The following is a 14,066-nucleotide window of genomic DNA, read 5'->3' on the forward strand; positions in this document are numbered from 1 at the left end:
AGATGGAGAGGTGAAGATGTAAGGACTTAAGAAGGAAGTTTAGGCTAGAGATACAGATGTGAGAATTATGTAGAGGTGATGTTGAAAACACAAGAATAAACAAGATAAAGAAGAGGTGGAGAACACAAAAGAGCACCTATTTTTAAGAAGATGGGGGAAGGGGATTCAGGAAAGAACTCTAAGAATTGATCTAATTTAAAAGTTAGAAAGTGTTTACCTAACTCTTTATTCTCTACTTGAAGAATATTAAAAATTTTATAACTGCTGCCTTAAAAAAGAAAAGAATTGTTCTGAGATGTCAGATCATCAGGAGAGCATGTTATCATGGCAAAGAAAAGAAGAGAAATTTCTCAAAGGAGAGGTTGGTCAGCATCTAGAAATACTGCAGAGAAATCTAAGATAAGGACTTTAAAATATTCACTGTTTGTCAATAAGCAGGTCATTTTGATCATTTTCTTTGTAAGTTTCAGTAAGGTAGTAAGGGCAGATGCCAGATTACAGTGGGTTGATAATTCAGATGAGAGAGACTAGATACCGTAAAATGGCGACATTTTCAAGGTGATTCACTGAGAAATAAAGGAGAGAGGCACTATTCATGAAGGACAGGAAAGCGAGAGATTCTTTCTCAGGTAGGTGTTCAGTTTTCAAAGCCACAAATTCGCCAGCTCAAAGATTTCTTTTCTTTCTTAAACTAGTTCAGTTGACTAATTTTTGTTGAGGAGTTAGTTCTTTAGCCAGTTAATAGGAGATGCAGCTGCTTTAAGGAAACACCATCCCTTTATTTATCTCACCACTTCCTCTTACAAAAGGAAAGACTTGAGTTACAACTGGGCTGTGTTCTGCTGTAACCACCACAATTCAAGTGAGGGCCGGGGGTTGTCCAGAGCCTGGAAACAGGAGGAAAAAGTGATTAAAATAAACACAAAGCTTGTTTACGTATTCACAGGAAACTTCCCACGACCTATTAAAATGGAAACAAAGAGATCAAATTCGAGAAAGGGACGCAAAATTTCTCTTAGTCCATGGAGGCCAATGTTCTTTACAGTAAAAAAAAAAAAAGCCCTGCAAAGGAAAATTTGCCAAATACACTACTGTTTTCTCTGGCTGCCAGCTTTCCAGCATCCGGTCACATTATTGCCCTGATTTTCCCCCTTATTACAGGCAGGCGGGAGCTTGCAATTCCCTGCTGAAGCAGAGGGCATCCGTGCAGATGCCTGTCCTAGGCGATTGCAGTGTGACTCACACAGTGAGCCTGGGAATCTTGGGAGTTGAACTGAGGACAAAATGGGAGGGATTTCCCTTCGAAGGGCTGGTCTCTGGGTCTCTTTACACACCCTGTGCTTCATGGAAGCTTACTGCTTGGCTGCCGAGTGCCTCCCGGAGAAAGATTATGAGACTTATGGGGAAAGTTAGTGCTTGTCGCTTTTTTTTTCTTCCTTAACCAACTTCCTTGACTTTGTGCTTAACTCTGCTCTTACTGTTGTTTTTTTTCTAAAGTTTCCCAACTTAATATATGAGTTTATGAGAAATTTTATAGCTAAGATTGATGATGATGATATTACTACTTAGAATTTGTAGAGCAATTGCTATCATGAATTTCAAAGAACTATGTGGTTCTTAATCTCTGGAACGCCTGTTAGGAGATATTAGGAGATATTATTAGAATCGAGACTGATATCCAATTGCAGGAAGACCTGGGAGGCAACTTTACCCCCTTCCTCCTTTCTCTCTTCCTTCCCTTTCTCCCTTTCTGCCCTTCCTTTCTTTTCCATGCTTCCTCTTGTTAATACTACCATGTCTGCCCTAATAGCCTGCTTTTCTCACAGGGCAATCATGAGATGAAACAATGCATAGGAAACTTTTAAATTTCATAATGTCCTATGGTATTGTTTTGTGATTATGATGAGCACTTCTTGCCATTTTTGGAATGAAGATCCAAGATGATGGCACTGATGGGAATATAGTAATTGACACAGGAGTATTTCTTTCTTTTACCCTGTACATGACACTGAAGCAGCCGTAGTAGTAGTGGTTTGTCACATTATTTTTTAACTAATTGTTGATAATAGTCATATGTTTGTCTCAATTCTACCTACATTAGGCCTTGTGTGTATGTGTATATATCTATATCTGTGTCTATCTATACCTATTACAGATTTTTTTGATTATTAATCATAAATCACATTGGTCTTCTCAAATTATTTGCTGATTTGTTGATGCAACAACTGTTTGTAGAGTGACTGACCTTCCTTCTTGATCTCATCTTTCCCTAACAATTCTCAGCATACTTACAAAAAGATCATTTCCTGTCTTGTGTCTCACAGAATGAATGGGCTGGGTCTGTTTCTCTTTGGTCAGAACTATGAGAACAGCCCTGAAGCTTTCCTCAGTTTCTGAGATCATAGTAGCTGCTTTTCACCTATCTCTGAGCATTCAATGAGGAAGGTAATAGTGCTTCAGTACATGATACAATATACTTTCAGGATATCAGGTCCCATCAGCTAATAGATACAAAGCGGATCCAGCTAATTTCCAATAGGGCTTCTGGAATTTTCTGGGATTTCTGTGTGGACATCAGGATATCCATGATAGCTCACATAACAGGATCGTATGGAAGGTTGGCTCCCCTTGTCAGGTGGACATCGACTGTTGGCCTGTTGTTCTTAGTTCCAGGTCTGCCCTAAGCTGAGACACTTGCTTCTTGCTTCCCAGGTATTAGTGAGTTGGCTAAATCTTTAAATGGGAGAGAAAAATAGAAATGAAGCAGAACCTTTTTCTCATGTGGTTTCTTTGCCTCCTCTAGGTAGTTCGGTTTTCCCTAGGTTGGCAGGATGGGATTTTCTTCTAGATCTCCTTTTATGCTCTCCCACCCCACAAGAACGTAATAACACACCAGAAGCATCACATTCCAGATGCCCAATCTTAGCACAAGTGTCTGCAGGATGTCCAGCCTTCTTTGGGGACCAAGCACTACAAGAGCCTGTGGACTCTCCACTGGGGACAGTGCCTGTAGACTGAAGCAGAAAAGATGATCTGCATGACCTCCAGGGCTTTGCAGATTTGTGATTGTCTAATAACAAGACTACTTCTCCTGACTATACCCTCCCACAGCATGACAGACTGTACCTGGAAGTCCTGGTAGATGTCATGGGTGTAACAAGTTAATTTGGTAACTGTGGATGCCACTTTGCTCCCCAATAAGTGTGCTCAGGCTCTGCAATCTCACTGGCTATTGAATTTTCTCAGTGGAATATGTTTTCTTTGGGATGGAAATTTAACTCCAATTTCTTTGGAACAGAAGAGTTGCTCCTTGTTGATGTTAGAGAGGAAAAGAGAAAAGAGACTCTTCCCAATTGGAAGAAGTACGTGACACTTCCCATGGGCCTCTATCACCCGCTCGTCCTCTACAGATCAGCTCAAGGTTTTACTGTCGATCACTTTATGCTCAGTGTTGTATAGGTCATAATATCACCTTTAAAAAAGGCTTAAAGCATTTACAGTTGCAAATGCTAGATAATTTTATTAAACTGGAACTTCACCAGGGTCCTCTTGGCTAGCCAACAGAATTTTATTCAAGGGGTTTTAGTTTCATTGCTGAAGTAATGTTACGTGAAGATTATCAACCTTTAAATAATATTCCATTCATGATTTAAATTTAGTTCAAGACCAGTGAGTGTTCAAAATGAGACACAGAGCTATAGTCTTTAATTCTAGAAGAGTTGCTGCAGATGCTAATTTAACTTTATGGAGAAAGACAATGGCCCATGGCAAACTAAGCAGAGCATTTGGGAGGGCATTAGTATTCTGGGCGAACACTTCCTAATTAAGCTGTACACCTCTCTCTCCTCTTCTGAATCTAAGTGTTGTTATTTATGGCAGAAAACTTACCATTTGTTATTGTGTTCATTTTCCTCCAAGTTTCTGGATTTTTATTTCTGCTAGCAAATTTTGAAATTTATCTAATTTACTGGATAGCTCTTCCCCTAAAGGGGGGCATAAACTTGAATTAAAAATGAACTTTTGCTTCTTAGAAATATAGAAATCTTTTCCTTTTATGGACATATGACAGAAGAAGTTTGCTTTAACTTTCTTTTTGTGCAGTTTCCCAGATATTCTCAGGGATACACCAAGAATTGTGGGGGAGGGAAAGCGGAATGCAAACACAGGCACCATGTTGTTGCCATTTCAAAGCATCAAGAGAACCCTACTAAGATAGTAGAATCTTAACCCTTAGAGAACTCACCCCATCCTAGGTGCCATTCTTAATTTCTTTCTTTACTCTGGCTCTCTTTTCCTTGCCCCACACTTTTCCCTACTTCGTTAGTGCTGGCATATTGCTTTGAACCTGCTCAAGGTCATATTTTATAAATGATTATCTAGATTTAGGAAATCCCTGCTTATTGATGGCTAAGGGGTGTGATCAGAAATGGTTAGTGATTCTCCAGGAGTTAAGTGAAGCATTTGAACTGTTCATAATTCTTTTTGTGGAGAGGGCAAGGATGATGGAGATAGCACAGTGAATGGAAGAATATGCAGCCATCTTTCCTCTGAAGTTCCCATGGCAGAAGGAAGGTAAGCGATCAGTTCCTAGACTTCCTATTTTCCACAGACCAGTTACACTGCAGTCGAGTCTCCTTTACTTTTTTGCAATCTCATGTTTCTCCTTCCTGTTTCTTTACTCAAGTATAGGTTTCCTATTGATGAAAGGACACAGATTAATTCATCAGGAGACCAACAGTGAGTATTCTGTCTTGTAAAAGCCTGGCTTAAGACCAGTGAGGTGCTGGAGAGGGCGAGATAAAGATGGCAGAGTAAGAGGACATGAAGCTCACCTCCCTCCATGAACACATCAAAAATACACCTGCACGTGAGACACTTCTCAGAGCAAACGAACTGGAAACTGGCAGAAGGACTCCTGTGCAACCAAGACTGTCAGAAAGATAAACACGCAATAAAGTAGGACAGGAGAAAAAGCATCCGGCTGAGACCTGCAGCCCTGGGAGGGAACAAGAGGAAAAGGGAGATTGCACGGATGGACGCTTGCCCTGGGGAGTGAGTGGATCCAGTCACAGACTGGGTGTCAGAGTCTTTGAGTCCTGTGAGTAGGAGACAAACCCCTTTGGCTGCCTGGAGAACTGCTGGGACAGATAGAAAGGCAGGAGAAGACTGGACCCCCGCTTGTGAGGACTGCTCAGGTATGGTGTGTCCCCAGGAAGGCGGATGCTGCTACCTCCTTGCTGCATTCCCCAGTTGGAACTGAGTGAACCCTGGCACTGCTCACTCTGTACCACAGCTTGGCACTAGATCTAGGCATCCAGGACCTGGAAAAAGACCTGATCTAGGAATGCAATGGCAACCTGAGGCCCTGGGGTGTAGCTCAGGCGGAGTGGTGGTGGCCGCTGTTGGTGCTTACTCAGGTTGCGCCCCAGAAGCAACCCAGGGTTCTGACAGCAGTACAGCTGCTGGAATTCCCACCACAGCCTTGCTGTGTGTCCTAACCCAAGATGAGGGGACACTGAGCCCCCGTGCTCTCCACGCTGCAGCCTAGCAGTAGATCTGGGGTGGTCACGGCAATGGCAAGGTGTGACCACGAACTGTGTCTGGTTGCAGCCACAGTTGCCTACACAGACAGAGCACTGGACTTCCGTAAGCACAGGAGCCCCACTTGCTTCAGCACTCCCCTCTGTGAGGGCAAAGGTCCCAGAGCAGGGAGAAGGAAACACATACTCTTAAAGGGAACAGAGCCACCTTGAGCCCAACCCTCAGAACTTCTGATTCAGTGATCTGAGAGCAGAGCCTGCTCCCGACAGGGCAGTGATGATGACTAAGCAGAGAGGAAATCCCATCTCACACTCCAGATAAGCTCTAGCTCCACCATAATCAGCCATACCCTCTGCTAGCACATCCTGAGGAAAGATGTGACTGGCAAACTCATCAGGTCCAGCTCTCCCACCAAAGGCACTGGGCATATGCAGCCTGCATAAGGATGCTCTCACATAAGAACACCTCTTTGTCACCACAGTAGGAAATCGTTTCACCTAAATTCATAGAGGCAGAGCAAGTTAAGTAAAATAAGATTGCAGAGGAACTATTTTCCACTGAAAGAGCAAGAGAGGGGAGAACAAGATGGCAGAGGAGTAGGTGGATGTGGAGTGCATCTCTTTCCACGAATACATCAGGAATACACCTTCAGACATAGAAGTGCATGCAGAAACCAGCTGAAAGTGGACAGGAGTGCCTGACCAGCGCAAAACAATATCTAGACCCATGCACAACTCAGTAGGATGAAGGAACTAGGGAGAAAAACAGGAGTGTTAGTAGGACTGCACCTGCCCTCGGCGGGTGGGGGAACTGAAGCAGGGGTCCAATCCCCACATCGGAGCAATGGTCTGAGTCAGAGGAGAAACATTTAAGGCCGAAAGTGAAACAGCTGACCTGTGGCAGCCTAAATGGAATGAGCATCAGACAGTCCTTGCCAAAGCCATACGTACCCCGGACAGGAACGCTGGTCCCCTGGAAGGCACAGTAGCTGGAAGCTGGAGTTTGGGGATGGTGGAGCAGTCCGGGAGTGAGGGCTGCTGTTGACTGCGGAGAGACAAATTGAGAGGATGTGAGGGAGGAGATCGTGGTGGGAAATGCCAGTGGAAGAAAGCCGGGCAGCCTTGGAAGCAAGGTGATACTGCTGAGTCATACGTAGTGGGTGGAGCCATCGCCATAGCCTCCCTCTCCCCACGTGCCAGCATGGGCAGCTGAACAATAGAGAAATTCACCCATCAAACGCCTGAGGCACTGAACTACAGAGTGGGACCTCACCCAGGGTGCTCCTTTAAGTGACTGATAAGCCAAACAACAGAGAAGGACCCCAGGCAAGGGAGCCCTCTAAGTGCCTGAACAAGTGGGGCTACAGAGAAAGACTGACCAAAGAGGCCTTCTGATCGTCAGCTACAAGAGGCGGGAGAAAAGACTCTGCTGGGGCCATAACTCCTGCGGTAGAGGCAGTCCGTGTTCCTGCACGCTTGGTGCCACCAGGGTCCCCGCAAGCCAAGCAGCTGCGCCACCTTCATGCTCAACTCTCACTGGGGCAGAGCTGCCACAGGCAAAAAAGTCTTGCGTCTATGCTCACTGTGTCCCTTTGGTCGTATCTGACTCCGCGACCCTGCGGACTCTGGCTTCCAGGCTTATGTCAGGAAGGGGGTTCTCCAGGCAAGAATACTGGGGCGGATTGGTAATACTGGTTGCCATACCCTTCTAGAGCACCGTGTTTCCTGCAGCCCTAGCCGACAACCCCCTGAGTACCTGGTGCTGCCAGAACCCCTGCGACCCAAGCAGCTGCACCACCTCCACACCTGGCCCTCACAGGGGCAAACCCAAGTCCTCCAGGGCAGCCTCAGGAGCAACCCCCAGGGGACGACCCACATGCAGAGGTGGAGATAAAACTACAACAGAAACCCAGGGGCAGTGTGGCTAAGGAAGAAGACCCAAAACCTTCCCACCAGCTGTACAAGCTGCAGATTAAATCCATATAATAAACAAGGCAGACTCTGTGTCTGTGGAATATATAAAAGGCCATTGAGAGCTCCCACAAAAGAAAATGCACTAATTCTGTTAGCTGTGGACATTGGAGGCAAGAACACATAGGAGTAGGACCAGATGAGAATCTGAGCTGCCCCCACAGCAGGTCCAGAGATCAGCACAGTGTTGGAGGGCATCCTAGGGAGGTGAGGTGAACTGGGACTCCCAGTGAGGGAAAGGACTCTGACAGCAGTGACTTGAGAAAAACATTTATTGTTCTTATTTTATGACTTGTTTTGTAGATTCTTTTGGATTTTTTCCTTTTTTCTCTTTTTCCTTTTTTCCACCTCTGTTGTAGTTGTCAATTTTATTGGCACTAAGAAATCCAGTTAAGCTTTTGAGCTTTTTCTTTTTTCCCTTCAGTCACATTTTTTTTATTGTTATAAACCTCTGCTTCTACGTTGAGCTTTTGAAGTTCTGTGGAGTTTCCCCCCCTTTTTTTCTTTACTCGTTTTTATTTTTAATTAAAAATTTTTTAAGCCTATTATTATTTTTTCTACATTCATTCCTTTGTTTGCTGTTCCTACTGTTCTTTTCCTCTTGCAGTTAATCTTTAATGTATATTAATCTTTATCTGCCTCTATTTAACTTTGCATATGTATTCTTTCTTTTCTTTCTCTCCTTTCCTCTCATTGCTTTACTCCCCAATTGGCACCTTGCTTTAGTTTTGTTTTCCAGTTTGTGCTTTAGTTAGTTTTGCTCTGGTAGATATAACTTTTGATTTCCTTTGTTTGCTGGGTCAATCTATTCTATTTTATTCCTGTTGGACTGTTTTGATTTTGCTTATGGGTGTATATGTATATGTGTATATTCAGTCACAGTTTTTATTGTTGTTATAAACCTTTGCTTCTACTTTGGGCTTTTGCAGTTCTGTGGAGTTTTCCTTTTTTCATTCTTCCATTTTTTTTTCTTTTCTCCTTTTTTATAATTTTAATTTTTTAAAACCTATTATATTTTTATACATTTATTCCTTTGTTTGCATTTCCTACTGTTCTTTCCCCCCTGCAGTTAGTCTTTAATGTATATAAATCTTCATCTACCTCTATTTAATTTGAATATCTATTCTTTCTTTCTTTCCTTTCCTCTCAACATACATGTTGGTTTTGTTTTCATTGCATTATTCCCCATTTGGCATCTTGCTCTAGTTTTATTTTCCAGTTTGTACTTTAGTTAGTTTTGTTCTTAACTGGTAAATATAATTTTGATTTCCTTTGTTTGCCAGGTCAATCTACTGTACTTTATTTTTGTAGGACTGTTCTGACTGCTCATGGGTGTATATGTGTATATTCCATTATTTTAATTATTATTTGCCTGACTTTGTAACTGTCATTTGTCTGGGCTTCATGTTTAATTTCTCATTTTTGGATATTTGTTTTAATCTCACTTAATGCCATAACAAACCTCGTGTGGAATCTTCATTCCTGACCAGAGATCAAACCCTGAGCCTTTGGAGTGGGAGCACTGACTCCAAGACCTTAGACCACCAGAGAATTAGCCCTAGGGAGTATCAAAGAGTGAGAACTCCCACAAGGAAACCACTTGAATATAAGACCTGGCATCACCCAACCACCAGTAGCATCCTGTGTGGGATACCTCATCTAAACAACAAACAAAACAGAAATACAAACCCAATCATCAGCAGACAGGGTTACCACCTCACTCAGCCTTGCCCATCAGAGGAAAAACAAACAAACAAAAACTCAGCACAAATCTCACACTATAGAAATCTTACACAAACCACTGGACCAACCTTAGGAGGGAAGAAACCAAAAGGAAGAAAGAATTCAATCTTCTTCAAAGAAAGAATTCAACTTTCCTTGGAGCCTGGGAAAAGGAGATCTCAAACATAATAAGTTTAAAAAAATAATGAAAAGGCATAGAAATACTACACATATGAAGGAACAAACTAGAAGCACAGAAGTCCAAATAAATGAAGAGGAAATAGGCAAACTACCTGAAAAAGAATTCAGAGTAATGATAGTAAAGATGATCAAAAAACCTTGAAAACAAACTGAAGAAAATGCAAGAATCAATTAACAAAGACCTAGAAGAATTAAAGAATAAACATTCAGAGACAAAAAAAACAATTATTGAAATTAAAAGTACTCTGCTGCTGCTGCTGCTAAGTCGCTTCAGTCGTGTCTGACTTTGTGTGACCCCATGGATTGCAGCCCACCAGGCTCCCCAATCCCTGGGATTCTCCAGGCGAGAATACTGGAGTGGGTTGCCATTTCCTTCTGCAATGCATGAAAGTACTCTAGAAGGAATCAATAGGAGAATATCTGAAGCAGAAGAACAAATCAGTGAGCTGGAAGATAAAATGGTGAAAATAACTTCTGAAGAGCTAAATAAAGTAAAAAGAATGAAAAGATCTGAGAATAGTCTCAGAGACCTCTGGGACAATATCAAATGCACCAACATTTGAATTATAGTGGTCCCAGAAGATGAAGAGCAAAAGAAAGGGTATGAGAAAATTTTTGAAGAGATTGTAGTTGAAAGTTTGCCCAACATGGAAAAGGAAATAGTCAATCAAGTTCAAGAGGCACAAAGGGTCCCATACAGGATAAACCCAAGGAGAAATATGCCAAGACACATAGTAATCAAACTAACAAAGACTAAACACAAAGAAAGAATATTAAAAGCAGCAAGGGAGAAGGAACAAGTAACATATAAGGGAAACCCCATATGCTTAACAGCTAATCTTTCAGCAGAAACTCCAGAGGCCAGAAGGGAATGGCAGGATATATTTAAAGTACTGAAAGGGAAAAATCTACAACCTAGATTACTGCAACTGGCAAGGATCTCATTCAAAATTGATGGAGAAATAAAAAGTTTTTCAGACAAGAAAAATTTAAGAGAATTCAGTACCACCAAACCAGCTTTACAACAAATGTTAAAGGGACTTATATAGTCAAGAAATACAAGAGAAGAAAAAAGATCTATAAAATCAACCCCAAATGATTAAGAAAATGGCAATAGGAACATATATATCAATAATTACTTCAATTGTAAATGAATTAAATGCTCCAACCAAAAGACACAGACTGGCTAAATGAATACAAAAACAAGACGCATACATATGCTGTCTGCAAGAAACCCACTTCAGACCTAAAGACACATATAGACTAAAGTGAGAGGATGGAAAAATATATTCCATGCCAATGGGAAGCAAAAGAAAGCTGGAGTAGCAATCCTCATATCAGACAAAATAAACCTTTAAATAAAGAATATTACAAGAGATAAGGAAGGATACTACATAATGATCAAGGGATCAATCCAAGAGGAAGACACAACAATTATAAATATCTACGCACCCAACATAGGAGCACCTCAATACGTGACAAACTCCGACAGACATAAAGGAGAAATTGACAGTAACACAATAATAGTAGGAGACTTTGACACCCCACTCACGCCAATGGACAGATCATAAAAACAGAAAATCGATAAGGGAACACAAGTCTTAAATCATACATTAGATGGGGTGGATCTCATTTATATCTTCAGGACATTCCATCCAAATGCAGAATACACCTTCTTCTCCAGTGCACATGGAATACTCTCCAGGATAGACCACATCTTGGGTCATAAACCAAACCTCAATAAATTTAAGAAAATTGAAACTGTATCAGGCATCTTCACTGACCACAATGCTATGAGACTAGATAGCAATTACAAGAAAAAAACTGTAAAAAACACAAGCACACAGAGATTAAACAACACATTGTTAAATAAACAGGTTACTGAAGAAATCAAAAGGGAAATAAAAAAATTTCCAGAAACAAATGACAAGGAAAACATGACAACTCAAAACCCGTGGGATGCAGCAAAAGCAGTTCTAAGAGGGAAGTTTATAGCAATACAATCCTACCTCAAGAAACAAGAAAAACATTGAACAGATGAACTAACTTTACGTCTAAAACAAGAAGAAAAAGAAGAACAAAAACATCCCAAAATTGTAGAAGGAAAGAAATCATAAAGATCTGAGCAGAAATAAATGAAAAAGAAAGGAAAGAAGCAACAGTAAAGGTTAATAAAACTAAAAGCCGATTCTTTGAGAAGATAAACAAAATTGGCAAAACTTTGGCCAGACTCATCAAGAAAAAAAGAGAAGAATCAACTCAACAAAATTAGAAATGGAAAAGGAGAGGTTACAACAGACAATGCAGAAATACAAAGGATTGTAAGAGACTATTATGAACAACTATATGACAACAAAATAGATAACGTGGAAGAAATGGATAGATTCTTAGAAAAGTTCAGTCTTCCAAGACTGAGCCAGGAAGAAATAGAAATTATGAACCTACCCAATTATAAGCACTGAAATTGAAGCTGTGATTAAAAAATCTGCAAAGCAAAAACAAAAGCCCAGGACCAGATGGCTTCACAGGAGAATTCTATCAAACATTTAGAGAAGAGCTAATACCTATCCTTCTAAAACCCTTTCAAAAAATTGTAGAGGAACACTTCCAAACTCATTCTACAAGGCCACTATTATCTTGATACCAAAACCAGGCAAAGCACACAAAAAAGAAAACTACAGGGCAATATCACTGATGAACATTGATGCAAAAACCCTCAACAAACTTTTAGAAAACAGAATTCAGCAACACATCAAAAAGCTCATACACCATGATCAAGTTGAGTTTATTCTGGGAAGCAAGGATTCTTCAACATATGCAAATCAATCAGTGTGATACACCATATTGACAAATTGAAAGATAAAAACCATACGATTCAAGCTGGTTATAGAAAACACAGAGGAACCAGAGATCAAATTGCCAATATCCACTGGATCATCAAAAAAGCAAGAGAGTCCCAGAAAAACATCTATTTCTGCTTTATTGACTATGCCAAAGCCTTTGACTGTATGGATCACAATAAACTGTGAAAAATTCTGAAAGAGATGGGAATACCAGACCACCTGACCTGCCTTTTGAGAAATCTGTATGCAGGCCAGGAAGCAACAGTTAGAACTGTACATGAAACGACAGACTGGTTCCAAATAGGAAAAGGAGACTGTCAAGGCTGTATATTGTCACCCTGCTTATTTAACTTCTATGCAGAGTACATCATGAGAAACGCTGGACTGGAAGAAACACAAGCTGGAATCAAGATTGCCTGGAGAAATATCAATAACCTCAGATATGCAGATGACACCATCCTTATGGCAGAAAGTGAAGAGGAACCAAAAAGCCTGTTGATGAAAGTGAAAGAGGAGAGTGAAAAAGTTGGCTTAAAGCTCAACATTCAGAAAACAGTGGAAACAGTGTCAGACTTTATTTTTTGGGGCTCCAGAAACACTGCAGATGGTGACTGCAGCCATGAAATTAAAAGACACTTACTCCTTGGAAGAAAAGTTATGACCAACCTAGATAGCATATTCAAAAGCAGAGAGATTACTTTGCCAACAAAGATCCGTCTAGTCAAGGTTATGGTTTTCCAGTGGTCATGTATGGATGTGAGAGTTGGACTGTGAAGAAAGCTGAGCGCCGAAGAACTGATGCTTTTGAACTGTGGTGTTGGAGAAGACTCTTGAGAGTCCCTTGGACTGCTAGGAGATCCAACCAGTCCATTCTGAAGGAGATCAGTCCTGGGATTTCTTTGGAAGGACTGATGCTAAAGCTGAAACTCCAGTACTTTGGCCACCTCATGTGAAGGGTTGACTCATTGGAAAAGACTTTGATGCTGGGAGGGATTGGGGGCAGGAGAAGGCGACGACAGAGGATGAGATGGCTGGATGGCATCACCGACTTGATGGACGTGAATCTGAGTGAACTCTGGGAGTTGGTGATGGACAGGGAGGCCTGGCGTGCTGCGATTCATGGGGTCACAAAGAGTCAGACATGACTGAGCAACTGAACTGACTAATTGAACTGAATCTCGGTAGATGCAGAAAATATTCTGCAAATATTTTGACAAAATTCAGTACCCATTTACAATTAAAACTCTTTAATGGGCATAAAAGTAATCTACCTCAACATCAGTTCAGTTCAGTTCAGTCACTCAGTCATGTCCGACTCTTTGCGACCGCATGAATCGCAGCACGCCAGACCTCTCTAACTCACATCCATCGAGTCAGTGATGCCATCCAGCCATCTCATCCTCTGCTGTTCCCTTCTCCTCCTGCCCCCAATCCCTCTCAGCATCAGAGTCTTTTCCAATGAGTCAACTCTCCGCATGAGGTGGCCAAAGTACTGGAGTTTCCGCTTTAGCATCATTCCCTCCAAAGAAATCCCAGGGCTGATCTCCTTCAGAATGGACTGGTTGGATCTCCTTGCAGTCCAAGGGACTCTCAAGAGTCTTCTCTAACACCACAGTTCAAAAGCATCAATTCTTCGGCACTCAGCCTTCTTCACAGTCCAACTTTCACATCCATACATGACCACTGGAAAACCATAGCCTTGACTAGATGGACCTTAGTTGGCAAAGTAATGTCTCTGCTTTTGAATATGCTATCTAGGTTGGTCATAATTTTTCTTCCAAGGAGTAAA

The 14,066-nt window shown here is 41.5% G+C and overlaps 1 long non-coding RNA gene across 1 annotated transcript; it reads left to right on the forward strand.

The window, feature by feature from the left end:
- The first annotated feature begins 1,322 nt into the window (after positions 1–1,322).
- On the forward strand, positions 1,323–9,656 carry LOC114115276 (uncharacterized). The gene is made up of 2 exons (XR_009601137.1): positions 1,323–4,572; positions 4,685–9,656. It is a non-coding gene; the product is annotated as an uncharacterized LOC114115276 (long non-coding RNA).
- The last annotated feature ends 4,410 nt before the right edge of the window (positions 9,657–14,066 follow it).

The sequence above is a fragment of the Ovis aries genome, chromosome 6, assembly GCF_016772045.2.
Source record: "Ovis aries strain OAR_USU_Benz2616 breed Rambouillet chromosome 6, ARS-UI_Ramb_v3.0, whole genome shotgun sequence".
In the NCBI taxonomy this organism is placed as follows: domain Eukaryota; kingdom Metazoa; phylum Chordata; class Mammalia; order Artiodactyla; family Bovidae; genus Ovis; species Ovis aries.